Genomic DNA, 19,332 nt, shown 5'->3' with positions numbered 1-19,332 from the left:
CATTTTCTGAGTAAATATGGACACTGCCTTTGGGGTTTTTTATTTGTTTTATTTTATCTGGCTTAATGACAGAGTCTAGAATCTAGGAAGTAGGCATCCCATTCATTCAATAACAAGTAAGAGGTGCTTGGTTCATTTACCAACTTTACTTTGTTGCCCGATAGAAAGGAATTATTTGTGATCTTTATATTCCTTTGATGAGGCCAGTTTGTCTAACATTATTGAACTGACCGTATTTAAAGGAGAAAAACAAGTGCCCAGGCTGACTATCACTGGAGGGTTTTTGAAAGTATTTGAACTAAAATTATACTAAATTTAGTGATGATTTAGCATAGTTTGTCAGAGTTTAGACTGAAAAGGGCTGAGCAGCTTGTGTAAGACTTTTTTTTGGAGTTATATATATATATAATTACTTACAAGGACAGTGTCTAATAACTTGATCTAGTCTAGGAGAATGTTTTTTTCTGCTCCTGCTCTTTTATTTGCTGAGAACTAACAGCCTTCAGAGCTGAAGGATCCCAATTAGCAGCAATATGTGGCTCCACTAGATTGGCACTCTTGCACATTAAGATCTAGACTTAAATCATTTCACAGATTCCAATGGATGTCACTCACAACAGCACAGGGAATGCTATTCTTTCTTCTACCTTAATGCTTCTTGCAGAATCTTTATATAAACAAGAGCATTACTGTCAGCTGCATCTGCTGCTCTTGTAATTTTGCTTTCCTAATTCCTCCCATCTTAAAGCCACAGCAATGATCACTTGAGGTTGGCCACATCTAGGGACTCTGGTTGCTAGATGTCAGTGCACTCCAGCTCAGTACATTCTGAAACACTTGACAACTGACTCACAGCTCCCCTGCTAAGTATTAAGAGTTAATCTGTTGACAGCCTGATACCTGACAAAAGAGCGGGAACAGGTATTAATATAGTTAACTATTTAGGGTTAATAATCCATTTATACAGTGCTTTCTGCACGACTTGATCTTGGAAGCTGGAAAGTAGCCTTAACCTTCTTTTGCTTTAATGAGGTTTAGACACATCAGGTGCTGAATCATGACAACTTTTTACTTTACATAATAAGTCTGCAGTGCTAATCTTTATTTATTTAAAAAATCCATAACAAACATCACAGCACCTCAAAAACATTTATGTACCGTGTTTAACCACAGCATCTTAATGAAGTGTGTACAACCATCTCCATGAACTCCTTGGTGTATGAAGTACAACAGTAATGTCCAGTATGATCTGAACTGGAATTTGGCTTCACTGTGGCTCACATATAAATATTTGCATGTTAAGATAGGGACAGAGTCACAGTGAGACAGTGTTCCAGCTCACAGGCAAAACATATGAAGGAAATGAAAGAACTTAAAAATTACATTACTATGTACAGCCCCTGTGAATCTATCTATGAGTTTTCAGATTTACATTCCAGTTATTATTATGGAAGACCATGTTATATTACCTACTGCTTTGTAATGCACACAACTGGTACAATAACCTTTGTGATTTTCCCATTTCTACTATGCTTTTCCAGCTTAATTGATTATATTTATAAAATATATTTAATTTTATTTATTTATTATCATCTGCAGCTGATTTAGGTGAAATGAGACTTGTAAGACCATAGGAGCTTTTTTGGGCCACTGCATGCAAGGTCGTGGAAATAAAGGAATTGTGTTAATAGACTTGATCAGTTCCTTTTCAGTCTCTCGCATTCAGGTCTTGACGGTACATTGTTGACACAGACATTTGGGCGTTGATTCACAAACTGCAGTTATGGAACATTGCTAGTGATCTTTCTTCAAACATCTAGAAGTATATTTTTGTCAACTGATAATTTAACTCATATTATCCATTTTGTCTTTGTCTTTAATTCCTGTGTATCTTAATTGCAAAGTATAGTGTGATAGTCCGATAATGCTCTGAATATCTTTTTTCTTTCTCCTGGGAAAAGGAGAACTATTTCTGTAAAGGACAGCATAGAATCCTATAATTACAACCAAGCTCCTCCCCACACTTCAGAGAAGCTATCCCACATAAATAATTATTTCAAGAGTACCTAAAATCACACTGTGTCACCCACTGCACTTTAGAGAAGTTCAAAATTATTGGGTGTTTGTAAGACAAGATGGCTTTAAGAAATCAAGGTTCTGACTACTTATGGTTAAGAGAATATTATTGGCCCAATGTCCTGGACACTTAAATTCTACTTATTTAAAGTTTGTCTGGGGTGTCCATAGGAAAAACTATTCTACACTTTCCAGGCTGAAAGAGGTACAGTCTTAGTTTGTATTATCTAAATGCAGCTCCTTTCCTATGAAATGGCCTTTCATTACACAGCAATGTAAATGCCTCACAGAGCTCTCCTGTTTGTATGCAGTTTAATACATTTTGTGGCCTTAATTATGAACTAAGTATTGCACACCTAAGAACTACCATTAATAAGTGATTTCTAGTAGTGAAAGGTATAGTTGAAGAATTATCAGTGTTACATTTTTTGGAATATCAGAATTGTCTCATGGTTTTCACTAAATATTTCACTTTCTCCTCAGTTTTATTATACAGAGTCAATATTACAAAAAAAGTGTATTATTAATTTTTTTCTTCAATTTTGTGTTCTTAGCTCTCTTTCAAGTGTTTAACTTTTGGCTACAATCTATTTTATGTCTTGTACCATATCAAGCATTCTGTTAGCAGTGCACAAAAAATTAGACATAATTAATTCTACCAATAAAAAGAAATCTAATCAAGTCACTTCAATATAATATGGCAAATACTGACAAATATATCCCACAAGCAAACAAAAACTCTGAAAGAAATCAAATGGGAGAGCTATGTATGAAAATCAGGTAATAAGCCATAGATAGAATCTAAACATGACTTATAAAAATGGTATCACTGAAGGGAGAAGGGGTGTCCTAAAGCTCTGAGTAGAATTAGGAGTGGGAGTCCTACTGTTTTTCATAGGGACTCAAGTTTCTAAGTTTCCTATGTGCTTTAGTTATTCTTCCATCCAAAAAATTGTACAAATTACTCACTCTATTCCAGTTAGCTGCATCTCCCAAATATAAGCATAAATTGACTAATGCTAGCACGATTTGAAACTGGTCTTAAAGGCTTGAAATTCAAATTTTAAAATAAAATTATGATTAACAATAGTTTTTTAGTGCTGAAGCTTCTTTTATAAACTTCAGTAGAAAAATCAGATTAATCTACTCAACACCGGATCATTCTGAGGATAAACATTAAAGCAAGATTTTTACAATGTAACAAGTGTTTACTCATTTAATGTGATCTTATTCCTTGTAAGACTAGCCCTTCTGCAAGATTTTCAGTGGCTTGTGACTGGTGTTGCAAGGCTGTCTGCCTTTTTCATTTAAGGGCATAATTGCAATCCAGATGCTCATTGTGCATAACATTTTGGTTTAGGATGGAGCTTAGCAGAAACTGTAGCAGAGGCAACATTTTTGCAATTCACTGTGATGCAAATTTTTGTCCTCTAGTCAACTGTACAGTAAGTGTAAAGCAATTCCAAACAGAAACAAAAAGAAACAAACTCAAATATACATGTCTACAGTAGAAGCTCGGCATTAGTTCTGTTGGATTTCATCCTTTCCATCCATCCTTTGAAGCTTTTGGCCACAAAGATGTGGTCAGTAACTTGTGGCACTTCATTTTCTGGCTACCAATAAAAAAAAAAAAAAAAGACTTTCAACAAGTCTTGAAGATGAAGCTATGGAGAAATTTAATCTGTCATATCTCCACTTGGTAGTAATGAATGTTTTCTGAGGGAACTGAGAAGCACTTTGTCCTATTTCTTAAAACCAGTATGGAAGTTTTCGATATTATGTCTAAAAATAACTAGAGACTTTGCCTGTTGTGAGATGTATCAATATACATTCTGTCTGCAGGAACACATGACAGCCCAGATCCAGCAAAACCCCAAGTCACATCTTCAACTTTGATCCTTCAATAGGTTTAGTGAAATGCTTACACTTTTTCATGACCAAGTCTGTGGCCTGAAAGAAAGCCCTGAGGTGAATGGGAGAATTTAAATTGGCTTTAAAGGGTTATGATTGTGCTTTAAGCCTAGGCAGCATTGGTATTATGTGTATTGGATAATCTGACTGTTCTTCTCCAGTCTGATACTTATACTGCAGTTTACTAGAAATCTGTCCCTGCTGACTACTGCTGGGGTAAAGAGCAGAGGGAAGACATATTTTGTGAAAGACAGGTCTGTCATAAATCATTCCTCCTGGCCATCTACCAGGTCTCTATGCAACTAGTGGAAACCAAGCAGTCAAACTGAGACCTCAGATCATGCTGGGAGTGGAATATGTCTGTTCAGTGTGTTTCAGCTTTAATTCTTGAATACTGGACTAATTTGGTGTTGGGTTTTTTTTTTTTTTTTGCAGTGTTGGGGGCTGAGGTTCTAGCTGTTAGTTAGAACTGGGTCAGTGCATGAAGTCATAAATGAAAAAAAATGGATCATTAACTTCAGACTGATAGTTATGAGTTAAGGTGGGAAAACTAGATTGTGTATTCCATTAATAACATCACTTGCTGCTAACCATGGTGTTAGTTTTATACTAAGCCATTTGTCACTTTATTACAGCTACAGCAGGAATCTAGGTGTGGTTTTCCATCACCTGACAACAGTGAGGCACAGTAAAACACACTTGTGGAAAAGGCAAAAGGCCTGTATTTGCTTTTTGCTATAGAGTTCAAATTGTCAAGAAATTGTTGAAAAAAGAGTAGGAGGGTGGGCAGGTAGAAAACGAGACTGAGAGCACAAAGGAAAGAAACCTTTCAGAGAATTTGCAAGAAGTGAGTAAATATATTTAAATATATTCAAGGTAGCATAGGCTAAACGGTTACAGCCCAGACGACAAGACTGTAAGTGGTTCCCGTGGAAACATCCTTCTATTCAGAGAAGTAGAAGGATGTAACAGGCTTTTAGGTCATGAAAGCCATCTTTCCACTAATGAAAACACACCTGAAAACCATGAAATAATATCACATCAAAAATAAATAAATAAATAAATAACTCAAAAAAAACCCCAAACCCAAACCCACAACCTAAAAAAATCCCAGTTTAAATCCAAAAGTTTTGCATCATAGTATGCAGATTTATTCTGCTCCTTCTGCTTTGTCCTGTATGTTACAGAAAATTAGAACATAAAGGGTGTTTTGAGTTAGGGTTTATTATCTCTCATTTGGACATGTGGGGGTTCAGACTAACATAGGCTGAGAAGCTCTCGCTGCTCCTCTGATGTCAATTGTACCAGAAATGTTCTTTTTCTAGCTACTAGCTACATAGTTTAAATAGCTAAAATAGAGAAATCTAAAATATATCTCAGATTACATGCTTCTGAATTTGCCCCTGTATATATAAAGAGGGTCATAACACTTTCTAGAGAAAAGTATGAAATGGGAAAGCAGAAAAATCCTTGCATTTGCTTGGGAAGGTATATTTTGAGCAATCTTTCAGCTCTCTCTTCAGGGCTGTATAAATGCACCTCAGTTTTGAAGGAAGTATTAGTGAACAGAACATTTATTGAAAATTAATTCTATCCTGTTCAGCCCAAAATTAGTAATAATCTGAAGTTTTTAATCAATAAGAGATATTTATTTTTTTTTTTTACTAGTCACTGCTGTTAATTTAGTTTTGCTATTACTGAAATAAAACATTTATGGTTGCCAGGCTGGATTTATAGCCATTGAGAAAACTGCAGAAAAACAAATTTTCTGGCCTATGGATCCTATGAGACCCATCTTCTGGGTCTCACAGAGGTGAGGAAAAAAAATATTTCAGTCTCTCATATCCTGGAAGTATAGGGTAAGATTTTCTAGACGGGACAAGATACCTGAGGGATAGGCTAAATTAGCCACTATGGAATTCTTTGTGGATGCGGCGAGGCAGCTGTGGCAGCTACCTGGGCTAGGTCAGGCACCTTCCACGTTGCTGCTGGCTGCAACCGTATTCTTCAGCACTCACAGTCATAGTATTTTTCATTTTGAGTATGCCTCATTGTAGCTATGTAGACCAAAGGATTGCTCTCCACTCTTTTACATGACTTTGTTGAATCTACACACCAATTTTTTATACACCTTCCTAACAATTTTTCTCATCTTCCAAATTATCATCAAATCAGACCACACTTCTGTTACCTTTACCGCATGTATCCATAATCAGGTGGTTCACTGAGAACAGAAAACACCTGTGCTTCCTTCAGAGTGCTGTAGCTTTGATTTTTTCTTGCCTGAGCACACTGACTTGAGCGATTATTTATCTCAGCTCAGCAAAGCTCTCTCTCAATACAAAATACATCCAGAGCATACTGTAAAGTAGAAGGGAAAATTTCAGTTATTGTACCTATTTCCCCAGTTTCTTCCCCCATCACTGCTTGATAACCACTATGTTTTAGAGCTGTTTGTTTTTTTTTTCAAGAGCAGTGGATGGTGATGGGTAACAAAGAAAGTATATCACCAATAAAATTAGCGATAGAACTGCCAGCATCTTCCATGAATGCTGACCTTTCATTATTTAGTGGATATTTATGCAGGCAAAGATCCATCAAAAGTTAAACATGAACAATATGAAAAAAATAAAGTTGAACAATATGTTTGATACAAGCTACTTTCTACATTTCTTCAGGAAAAGTAATAATTTCATTCGTGTTTCAAAAATGTCAAGACAATAAAGAAACAGCTCAGAAATTATGAATAAAGGTAAATATCATACCTAGAAGAGGTCACCTGTGGCTGTGCCAGGGCTGGGTAGAGAGCTGAAGCAGAGAGGATTTATGCTAATGTTCCTCTTGCCATAGTCCCATGATGTGCAGTGTATTGTGGCCACAATGACCTAAAATTTCCTGGCTCATCTTCTCCACAGTTACTGGTTCCCAGTCTTCATCTCAGTTTGCAGTTTGCTCAGCTGCGCTAATGCAACTGTTTGTGGCACCACTTAGTAGAATGAATAAATTGTCTGAGATAGTTTTTTGAGGGACAGAGTATAGGGCAGGAGGGAAGAAAATTAACCAAGGAGAGGAATACTTAAATGTAGCCCTCCTATAAAACAGAATTAAATCCTGGCACAAATGAAGCATTCTGTAAATAGATGACAATTTATAAAAAAGGAGAATCACTAGCTAATGAAGTTGCAGGATTGCACAGTTGAATAATGCTTATGGGCTAGAAAGGTCCTTCCAGTACTGGCAACAAGAAAGGTCAAATGTGGTGCCATTTAAGGTTGAGATGGCCTCACAGTGAAAAAGAGAAGACTTTAACACTACGCCAGTAAAAAGAGAACAGATTTTCTTTTCTCGGACTGTGACTTACTATAAGCATTTGTAGATTCTTGCTGGGTGAAATCTTAAATTCCATCTAAATGAAACATTCATCTACTTGACAGTTTGTGGTGAATAGCAGCTTCTGTTTTCTGTCAGTATGAATTATGCATGTTTGGAAAAAAGCTTCCAAATTTCAATTAGTGAATCTTAATTTTCTTTCTTAGACCAGATGGACTTTGTTAACAAAAGGATTGTATCTATATCTAATGGAACCTCAAATTGTTTTAATCATTTTCAATTGAGATAAATATTTGAAGCATTAAACCTGTCTCCACTATTTTTTTAACAAAGTCAATTCTGGATATCAACAGCACACTGCTCAGTTTATTACTTTTTTATCCAATTAGAAAGCAGAATCCCCATACACTAATTGGCAAGTACATAAAAGAATCTACATGTTGCTTAAGCTGCAGAGAGGCAAGGAAGTTTAATTAAGTTGTAACAGGCAATTTGTAACTAATTACATTTGGTGTTAGATGGTGCTGGTTTACTGGCATAGAGGGGGAAAGTTCTTGTACAGCTTATTGCAAGTCCCAAAATAGATAAAACATTCTTCCTACAGCAATGCCGTAAGTTTTAATACTGAATATTTTACTGTCTTTTTTAACTGGTTAATATCTTTGAAACACTACAGCGCTGTGCATATGGGGGACTCCAGGTTTGTACCAAATCCCATTATATTCAACAGCAGTCATATGTTTTCTCCTAGAATAAGCACTTTTAATTACACAGTTCAGTTACTTCAGCTTGTTTAGTAACTCTAGTATGTTCATTTACCTCAATACCTTCAGTAGTTCTCCCTCTTGCTTGTGAAATACCATTTAGGGAATGTGTATAAATGTGAATAGTTTAACATGTATATGGAATTTATTGAAATTTTTTTAAATCGTAGAATTTTAATTTGTTTTATTTTCCAGAATTTATCCAGCAGATTCTTGGGAAGTTTTTGCAGATACTTCAATATCTAAAATTGAGAAGTATTCATTTTGCTTGGATATATAGTTTTAATCTTAGATTCACACGAACTCTTAAAATGAGATTTTAGTGTGAATTTTTAAATATAAACATCAAAATTCTTCATTCATTTGTTGTCCAGAAATACAATTTGTTTTTAGAAATGTACAAAAAGTAATGTTTTCATGCCAATATTTGTATGTGTGTATAAATGAACATAAACATTTACTGCATTCTTTTGGTAAGACTGCACAAACCGATTTTTAGCATCGGCTCAAAGAGGTGCACTAATTTTCATGCTCACTACTGGTCTGAGCAAAATGAGTTTGTGAATTCAGCACAGCTCCAGGAGTTCCCATTACTTAGATAAGTCTTTGAAGGACATGAATATTAAATCAGAAATTAAACCTTGAATAATAAGGATTACAAATATATCTTCTAAAAGTAGCCACTCAGGAAAAAATTTCAGACTTATGAACAGTTGCTTAAACTGTAACTGTGTTACCTAGTGTCTACAAACTACATGCATAAGATTAAAAAAAAAAACAAAAAAAAAACATTGACAGCTAGTTCCCTTGAGCCCCACTGAAAGTGTGTGCTGTAACAGAAGGGGGATGTTCGCAATGCCAAGCCAGAGAACATCGAGGCTCTCTATACAGTTAACAGAGAAAATTACATTTAGAGGTGATTCAAAGAATTGAAGTGGGAATCCTAATTACTGCCTAATACAGGTATTCTGAATAGCCCCTTGAAAATATCTACCTTTCTGCGCAGAGTATAGGGAGCCTAATTGCCGAGGTCAGGCTGCTGTAGCTAAGGGGCGTGATTTCTTCCACCTGTTCCTAATAGCTACACACTGTGACAAATACTAGAGTGAACAGGTGACAGACAGAAAGCTTTCTCTGACTGCACAGCAGATGTTAGATCATTATTTCTCATCAGGAGAATGGTAAAACCAGAACAAAATACTTTTCTGTGAAATTTGTAGGTCATCTTTATAGTATGTATCTTCTATACATGCATACATAGTATATAACAGTCCATACAACCATCAGTTGCTGCATTTTCCCTCTCAGTTTTTCACAGCTGTATGGATCAATTCGGCTTCCTAATGGGTTTGTTGCCTAGCCCAGTATAATATTATTGTTGATGGTGAAAAAAAAAAAAAAAAATCCTAATCCTTTTTGAAGACTAGTAACATCTGTTGTGGTTTTGGATTATATGGAAAGGCATTAATGGATGCCCAGCATGAATTCTAGTTAAGTATCAGTTTATGTAAACAGAAATGTGACCAAAAAAAAGAAAAGTAACAGCAGCAGCAACACATCTGTTTAAAGAGCTAATGCAAACTACAAGTACTTTAGGACAGTAATTTAGGCTATTTTTCAACATTTCCTGTTTGACAGATAACCATATAAGATACGTCAGAAACTTGACTCGGTTGAGGTGATGAATACCAGCCCTTTCTTTAGGGAGTACAAAGCCATGAGGCACGATCTTTCAAGGTGTGGGGGGCAATGAAAGGCTCAGTATGGGCTGTTAATTGTGATACATTGCTTCGTCTCTGGAAACATGTTCTGAATCTTACACTATTAACTGCTCTTTTATTTGCTCAGCAGATATCACCTCAGAAATAAAAAGTGATCCAAAGTCACAGATGAAGAATACTTCTCATATTTAACTGGAATATCAAAAGACAAGTCACTCCTGAGCCAGCTGTTGTAACAGAAGCAATGACAAGCTGCACAGCCATGAGAGGTACAACCTAGTCAGAAATAAGCATCGTCATGGGAGTGGCCAGGCTTTCATTCAGTAGCTTATTAATTAGGTTTGCAGGCTTAGGCATAGCTTTGTGAAAATACAGATCTACTGCTTCTACAGCCCTCAAAGTTATGTGTGGGAATATGGAGACCTGTGAGGCTCAGTTTCTAGTTCTTTGCTGATTTATACCTTACTGCATCTGTCTGTGCAACACAAGCTATGTGTCTTGAGAATGAGTTTCTTAAAAATGTAAGTCTATATTATAGGAGAAAATGGTTTGTGCAGAAGTGTTTCTAATCTTATTTTCCCCCCTCTGTAAATTACAACTTTTTTTGTGTATCCAGTTCTCTTCAAATGAAGATCTGAGGAGTTTATGATCTGGGTCTCCAAGTCTAAATGTGTACAGTAACTCTAGGATGATAGGCACCATCTATCTTTAGCTATACTTTCTTCCTTTTTTTTTCTTTTCATAATTCTATTATTATTGTTGTTATTATTTATTATTGGTAAATTGTTTGTTTATTTATTTAACAAGTGCTCAGTTTGTGCATGTGCTGGAAATTAGTAAGCAGAGGGTGCACCAAACTGAGCAAGCACAGTACATTAAAGTGGTGATATCGACACCTTGTATTTCTAACTAGTATGAAGTCAGGCCACTTCCTACATACCTACCTAGAAGAGTACTTCTATGCATATGTAAGTATCTAATGTAACAAAAAAACCCCATTTCTTATTCATTAAAAAATGTAATTACCTATAACAGTGGTGCCAAGCTTTCTAGGTCAGTACCTTCCCTGTGTCTGAGGGTTGCTTAGCAGAACATTTCTCCTATTATTTAGGGGAAGGGTAGAGTTAAGACCTCCTGTGTAGTGTGCAGATCATTTGTGCAAATGCAATAGATGTCCACACACCCTGCACAAAATGAATGTACCATACATACCCAGTAAACCTTCTCCATCCTGGTAGGGCCTTATAGGATATAAAAGGCACGGTGCACTGAACTTCAGCTTGCTCTTAAAGGGCCTTTGGGAATTAAGATGATCAGGCAACTGTAATCAGGCCATCAACTGCAGTATAAATACAGCCACAAAGAGCTAGTCAAGAAGAACAATGGCAGTTGTGGAATTTACATCCTTCATAAAACCTGTATGCTTCATTGCCAGGGAGCAAAAAACTTATAATCAAATTAAATTTCTTTGTAACCAAAGAACAAACCTCTCCTTTCTTAGCTGCTTGCTTTGCTGTTACGTATTCATCACTGCAGCAGTATTTTCACCCCCAACATCACATTCTCTCATGCTCCAGCATCATGCACTATATATTGGTGCAGGTAATGAACCTTTATCTCACCAGTTCTTAGCCTCATGGGACTGATCTATTCCTTACTGAAATCCATTAACAACATCCTTACTGATACCCGTGGTGATAAAATTAAAGCATGTGGTTTTGATTGCCAGGCTGCTCATTACAATAACTGATATCTTATTGATTTAAGAACATAGGCCTGTTGATAAAGCACTACATTGACATTTTAGACTGAGATTTCCTTTTCTTGGTCATGAGCACTCTGTGTGACAAGAGCCAGTGATTTCACTTCCCAAGGATTGTCTTCCTCCTCTCCTTTCCTTCCTGCATTTAAATATTGACTCAGGACACAGGCTTTTTTAGTTGAAATATTTTGTATAAATCTGTCTTTTAATACATGTCTGGTCTTGATTAGAGTTTCTAGATACTACCGTAGTGTAAATAAATAATACAAGGAAAAGTTAGGATTGAATTGATTACAGTTTATAAACCCATTTTTGTGAATAAATGTTGCCAGGATCAACATGAGATAGTGGTGCCAAATCCATCAAAATACTGGCACTAATTAGAAGCAGATTCTTTTCTGAATTTCTTGAAAGAGAGAACCATGACTTATTACACATTTTGTATCAAATGTACAGCATATCTATTTTCTTTATGAAATCATCACACCAGCACAAGCTGTAAGCAAGGCTGAAAAAATATACTGAATGTATTTAAGTCAACTATTATTGAATAAAATAACAAGATCAGAGATGGAATGGCTGATCAAGTCTTGGCCTCTTGGAAATATAAAAAGTCTAGTCTAGTCCAGAATCTGAGATTAGGCAGTAGCTTGGGGTATTGGTAATGTTAACTGCTATGAATCCTGTTAAATTTTGGCAGCCATCTGAATTTTAACACAGGCTAAACTGCAGAGTGCATTACACATTATTTTATCCAAGCTTTAGCTAAACAGAAACTCCTATTTAGTAAAGTTTATCTCCTTGCAGGGCAATGGGAAATAACAGGAGGGAAAAATAGGCTGCTGGACTTCGGTGTGCTTCTGTGCCCTTCTGTGAATGTTCATCTGTTCATAGTGGCTCCTTAGGAAGGAAATAATTTACAAAGCATAAGCAGGTTTACCATCAAGAATAAAAATAGTTACTTAAAAATATTAAATAAGTTTTTTTAAAAAAATTAAAAGTCATTAAACATGCTCACATTAACATAGAACATGATTATGCTTTCCTTAAAACCAGGGACAAATTTGCACGATCTATCACACAGCGAATCTCTCACACAGCAGAACTGATGAACAAGCTCACACTTTTGCACGGCCAAGAGCAGATCATCTTAATTTTTTAGGCAACTGCTGGCTGATCTGGAATGTGGGATCAGAATGAGACCTCCATTTTGGTGGAAAGCAGGAGATAAAGGGTGTGAATAAAGAAAATACCTCTTTGTGGGTTTCCCGTGCTCACAGGAGCCTTCTATACCTCTTCTACTTCTCTACTGGACATGGGAAGAGGTAACTTGAAAGGTTTATCCTGTCTGAGTAGATTCTTATATTGCAACCTCTGAGATCTGCATGTAGCTCCAAAATGCTGTTTTGACCAATGTCTTTTAAAGTAAGCCACTTTCTCACAAAGGCTGTTACAAACTAGATGAAACTTGGTTCACAAGAGCTTTGAGGAAAAACAGGATGCTGAGAGGCTCTTCTGACAGCAAGAGCAAGCTTTGTGTGTTTTGTTAACCTTTCAACACATTGGTTACAAGATTTGCTGTAGCCACTCTGCCCAATTACAAAACAAAACAGACCACAGTAAAACTGTCTGCCAAGTGTTGTGAAATATAGAAATGGAAGAGCCAAACCCTCAAAGATCACTCAGGTGGTACAACCTCCAGGACAGACAGGTAAGCAGACATCTGGAAATTTGAGGAAACATGCCTTTAAATTTTATGAGTTTATGACCTGATTTTTTTAAAAAAAAATGCAGAATAATGGAATATCTTCAGAGTAATCAATCTATTTATGTCATGAAGGGAATATAACAAAAATTAAATGAACACAAAATATAGTTGGAACAAATTAAAATATTTTTCAGCCCAACCTGAAAATTTGCTAAGTAGCTTCACCCTTTAAAATTAATGAATGATAATTAGTTTTATTTAAATATTTTGAAAGAATGGATTAATAACTAGTAATAATAATTATATTGCCATACACTGAATGTATTTATCTTCTGTTGTAATTGAGTGAACTGTCAAGTTGTTAGCTGGGAAAAAAAAATCAATTCAGATGTCATTGTAGCCCTATTCTGTTGAAAGTTTTATCTCTTCTTCACAGAACCATAATCACTGAAGAACTGTCCACATCTGTAAATAGAAATGGACAAAATACTGTAAGCCTCTTCCACACATACAAGTTATCCCTGTAGAGAAACTCAGCTCAGACTCACCATTAGATTGAAACCATTGGATTAGACACTTTAAAAGGGGCCAAATTACTTACTCTCCATAGGGAAAACCTGACACATTAGTGATGACAGTAATGAAAACACTGCACTAAACTAATTATGCTCACTGTATTGGGCAATGAGGAATTTTAAAAAAGTCTCAGTGTTTACTCAGAGCTAGTGAATGTCAGAATAAACAAGCAAACAAACCAAAAGCAACTGTGTTGTAAGTCACTTAATGTATTTTTGACAACAATGATTTTAAGGGGGATTTTGTACAGATAAATAAATATGGTTTGTGTTTCAGTGACCTCCTTGTGGTCAGTCCTAAAGTGGACAGTTTTCATATCCTTTAGGGGAGTAATCAAGAATTAGTCAGCATAAACAAATTTACATCAGAGAAGCTAGTTCAATGTACTGTAATTAATGTCATTTTTCTTAGTCTATAAAAGTTTTTCAAGACTGTAGATAAAATCCTCCTGAAATAAATCAAAAAATGTTTTAAGTAGGTCTGAGTGTGAACCAACACTTGCTATGAACTACTTTCCATGTTTGTGTGCATAAAAAAGTGTAAAACAAACATATATCTTGTTCTCAGAAAAATGTAACATGTGCAAGATAATTAAATTTGTTCCTTTTATAATTAAATTTATCACTCTAAAATATCCACTCCTGAGCTGTTGCTAAAACACAGCCTAGAAAGAAGTTGCTCACTTCAGTTGCATGGCCTTTTTCTAAATGCAGATAATCGTATTCAGCTGGGATAAATGGAAGCACAACAATTCTTGATTTTTCTTCGAATGAATTACCTGGAATGATTTGTTCTTTATATCTTACTTGGCAATTGTCAACAAAGACAGCGATAGCGTTAATTACCTTATCATGCTTGCTTACCCCTGCTGGAAGGTTTTACATTCCTTTAGAGAGTCTACAAGCCTTGGCACAGATTTCTGGGTTTATTTATATGAGATTATGAAAACTGGTAAACTGTTTGTCAGAAAATGTATACGTTACTGTATTTTATCATGTTTAACAGGTTTCTGTTTTGCTTCATATTCACTGTGAGCTATGCTAAAGAGGATAAAACAAACATTTTAATTACAGCTTGAACTCAAGCCACTTCTTCCTTGAGGTACACTGCAAAAAATTCACTGCTTAAATGTAAATGTAAAATTTGTGACTTACCTTAAAAGATCTTTCTCTCTAAGCATAAAATACAGTGATAAACAATGCACATTATTTACCCTGTCAGTTTATTAGTTTGAGTATTGAAGAAATACCCTAGTGATTCAGCTAATGCCACGGGAAATCTTTTTCCTGTGCTGTTCTTTGGCAGAACAGAAGCACTATTTGGGGTTGTTTGGTTTTAATTTACTGTTATTAGGACCTGTTACCGCTCTTGTTGAATTCTCTGCTAATTTCACAGTGATTTCAATCACACGTTATTGGGTCCTTATATAGGAGTACTATTATGGTAAAGGTATAGTGATGAGCGCTTCCATTGTCAATAATAACACAGAGATAGGAAAGTTTGCTATTTTCTGAAATTTTACATAAAACAAAAATATTAGAATTAAACTTTAAAACAAACATACTGTTTTAATCAAACAGTTTGCAGAAATATGATGATAAAATTTTAGAATGGGCATTAACAACCTTTTAATTTAATTTTATTTCTGGGAGTTTTTTGAAGAGTCACAATGACACCTATGAGCTGGTAGACAAGGATACCAAAAACTGAATGGACAGTAATTTGTGAACTAAAGTCACTGTCTTTTCTTCTGTCCTTCATGAAGAGAACTGCATTCATATATGCAGCCAAAGCATTCTGCTTTGGATAAGTGATAATATATAGAAACAACTGTTTACATGTGAGTTGGATCCTGCTAGAAGCTTGTTGATAAAGTGCACCTCAACCAGACATACTTTCACTGTCTCTTTTCATTATTTCAGTGCACCACAGGGTAGCAGCTCCTCAGCAGGAAGGTGAGAGTAAAAAGAGCACAACTGGATGGCTTCACTATTTGTTGCTAACTACTCCTAGCAATATCACAACTCTTGTGCTCCTAACTGAAAAGCAACCATTATATAGCACTGAGAGTTTACAGGTTTGAAGATGACTGCGTGTTCTACTTCAGGTGGAGTAAATATTTGCCTATATCTGTGAAAAGGAGCTTGGGTATACAATTTGAGATGTTCAATCAGTTGTTGTCAGGATATTGTTGGCAGTTGAACTCATGACCTCTCACTGATTGTGTGTAGGTATTGCAAAGATGATGAATGACCAGCAGGGCTTTGGCTGGTTTCATTAAAGTTTTGGACATCAGTAAAACTGCAGTAAACCCAGGAAGCCCAGTATAAGAAGAAGATATTAATATTCAATTCTAACATATTTACTTGACCAGGTCAGGTAAGCATACACACAGACACACACACACACACACATGTATTTTTTTCCCATAATTGAAACATTTCATGGAAAACTTTCTGTTTGTAGTAGTAGTAAAGCTTGCAGGAAAACCACTTTAATGAGAACTTCTTGATCTTTCCTGTAAATAGCAAAGCAAGAAATTAAGAATCCTCAAACCTGGTTCATTTTACTTTTGAAGTCTAATGGATGACTTATTTTTGAAGAAAACTAAACAATATTTTGCAACCAAAGTTTTTGGCATAAGAAAGATTTTACACTGCCTTGTATACATTAAAAATCAGAAATTTCAGAATGATCATTACTTTCTTTCCTTGAAGTGTTTATAATCTTGTAAAATTTTGAAAATCTCTTGGAATTACCAGTAAAAAGAAGATTTTCAGTAATTACAAATGGATATAAATTAAAAAAAAAAACTAAACCCAGCAAAACCTCAATGAATTTTCAAAAATTATTTGAAAGTTAATTATATTGAAAGTGAATTTGAAAGTGAACAAATGAAATAGGTTGAATTGTATTGATTTGAAAGAATAATCAGAGTTCTTAACCACTTGTGCTGACTCTACTATTCATGAAAAGCATCCTAGAATTAACATGAGATCTTCAGGACAGAACAAAGTAACAGCTGGAAGACTCTTGGAACACTGAATTAGTTATTTCTCATTGCTTAAGGATTTTTATTTAATTTTTTATTTGCCATATGACGTCTGGAACTGTACAACTATCCTTAGCTGATGTACAAACATTCTGTAACGTAATAGATCATTTCTCATATTAGTATGACTACAATGAACTTGAATTATAGATGAATATCCAACCAAGATCTGGTCCAAGTGATACACAGAACTGTATTTTATAGCCCACACAGTGTTCACTGTTGCTAATACCTATTAAATTAAATTTTCTGGCATGCAGATTATATTTAGTTTTAGATTACCTCATAACCTTAATATGTGTTCTCAATTTTCTTCACTATTGACACTGGGGGAAAAAAATGCTTATACTCTATGTCTCAATTTCATCACCTAACACTTCCTTTAACATTCTTTGTGTATTCAATCTTACAAGGCATATGGCTTAGTTACAAAAAAAAAACACCCAAGACAACATTGTTACCTTTTCTTGATGATCTTGCCAACACTGATTATTCAAAATTCAGATTTTTTTTTCCGTAAGTAACATTATGTGTTCTTCATATACATATAGTGAAAGGCATAAATAGTTCCTTCAGTACTAAAAGACATATCAGTAGGTTCAGGATAATGAGACTGATTCAGTAAGACTAGACCTTCAAGCTACATTTTCCATTCAATGAATACACATTCTCCTTAAAACTACAATGACACATGCATGAATGAACAGCAATGAAGTGGTTAATTCACTAGGAAAAGAAAGAACAGCTGTGAGCAGCTTATGAAAAACTATGTTTGACCTGTCCATCACGAAGACATTTGTTCTTTAGTGCTGCAGGTGGCAGAGTTACTAAGAAAATCAACCTAATTCAACACAATCTTTGGAATGACTTGTTTTCTTGATAGTTTTCTGAACAGTGCACCTCTGTGTCAAGTCATGATCATTGCTGCAATACTTAAAGATCCTGACTGGGAACCAAAAGATCATTGCAAAGAAGAGAATTGTGAAGGAGACATTATGTTCAACATCTTTTAGCATATGCAAATACAAACTAGTAAGTAAGATTAGGACACAACTGAAAGAAGCATTTCTCTATTATAAAAAATAGTACCAAGAAACACGCCATTGTTACTAGTTCTGAACTATTATCCTTACTTTGTAATAGCTAAATATACTAAAAGACTTTTTGCTGATACACACTTTCTGTAAGTTTGAAAATTACTTACAAATTAAATTTTCTTCATCTTGTATTTCACTGAAATTTAGGTCATGCTTACTATGTTTAAACAATTGGTCTGCAGGTCCTCAAGCAGAATTCCTGTGAAAATCAGTGGTATCATACCAGAAAATAACATGGGCAGTTAAACACCGTGGGAATTATAGCTTCCAGTTATCCATAGTGGCTGAAAATGTACACTTGAGGAGACCACATATTTCAGACAAGCAATCAAAATATAATTTTAATTGATCATGAGATGGGAACAAAAGTAATATGTTTCCTTAAGTTTTCTCTTAGAAGTGTCTCCGATCTTTTATATTGTTCTGCTTCTTATTGTGACTATCAGTTTCCTTTCTCAATCTGCCCACCTAAAAAGACCCACTCACACCAGTAGCAGGGAGAGATGGAATATACAATGCATACATTGGAAGCTGAAGCCGGGACATGAGTTGTGTTGGCTGCTGAATCCTATTATTTTAGACTAGTGACTACTGTTACCCTTCAGATGTCTTCAGGGACTCCCAGCAGGGGTCTGTGCACCGCTCTGTGAGTTGTCAGTGTAGTGTGACCTTAACAGATCTGGCCATGAACAAAGGAAGCTATTGAGTTAGCTGAGAATGATGGCAAGACTATGAAATTTCATATAGTAACTATACTTGCTTGCCTCTCAAATATGAGAATTATGTGAGTTACAATTTGGTTAAAAACATTAAACAGATGAAAAAAATCGATTTTTTTCCCCCAATGACCAATTTTAGGTGCAACACAAAAAAAATATCCCATTTTAAATAGAAATTAATTTTGTGCTCTTTTTCTCTATGAAGCAACCATGCCAAGAGAAACATTTTTAGTGGCCCAGGCTAGGCAACTGGTGGAGTTAACCTGAAATACAGAGAGAGACATAAAAAGTCTGTTTTCAGCCAGAGGAATGCAGTTCAGTTTATTGTTATGCTTACTATTTCAACACCCAAGGGAAAATCCAGAAGATAGTCTGTTATTCCAATGTGCAAGATCCCTGCTTAAATAATTTATCCTATAAATAGACCTGCCAGTAATAGCCATTAAATATATGTCATGATGTATCTTGAAGAGGTCTATTTTTCCCTAGGTAAAACACACCTGAAGTTGTCTGTCCTCTGAAAATGAAGGTTTGCATTTTGTTTAGAGGAATGACTTTGCACTTTTTATCTCTTTCTAAGAAAATATTTTTATTTTGCTGCTACTTCCAGGGTTTT

The sequence above is a fragment of the Falco punctatus genome, assembly GCF_963210335.1.
Source record: "Falco punctatus genome assembly, chromosome: 4".
NCBI lineage: Eukaryota > Metazoa > Chordata > Aves > Falconiformes > Falconidae > Falco > Falco punctatus.
Note: the sequence above shows the minus strand (reverse complement) of the source record.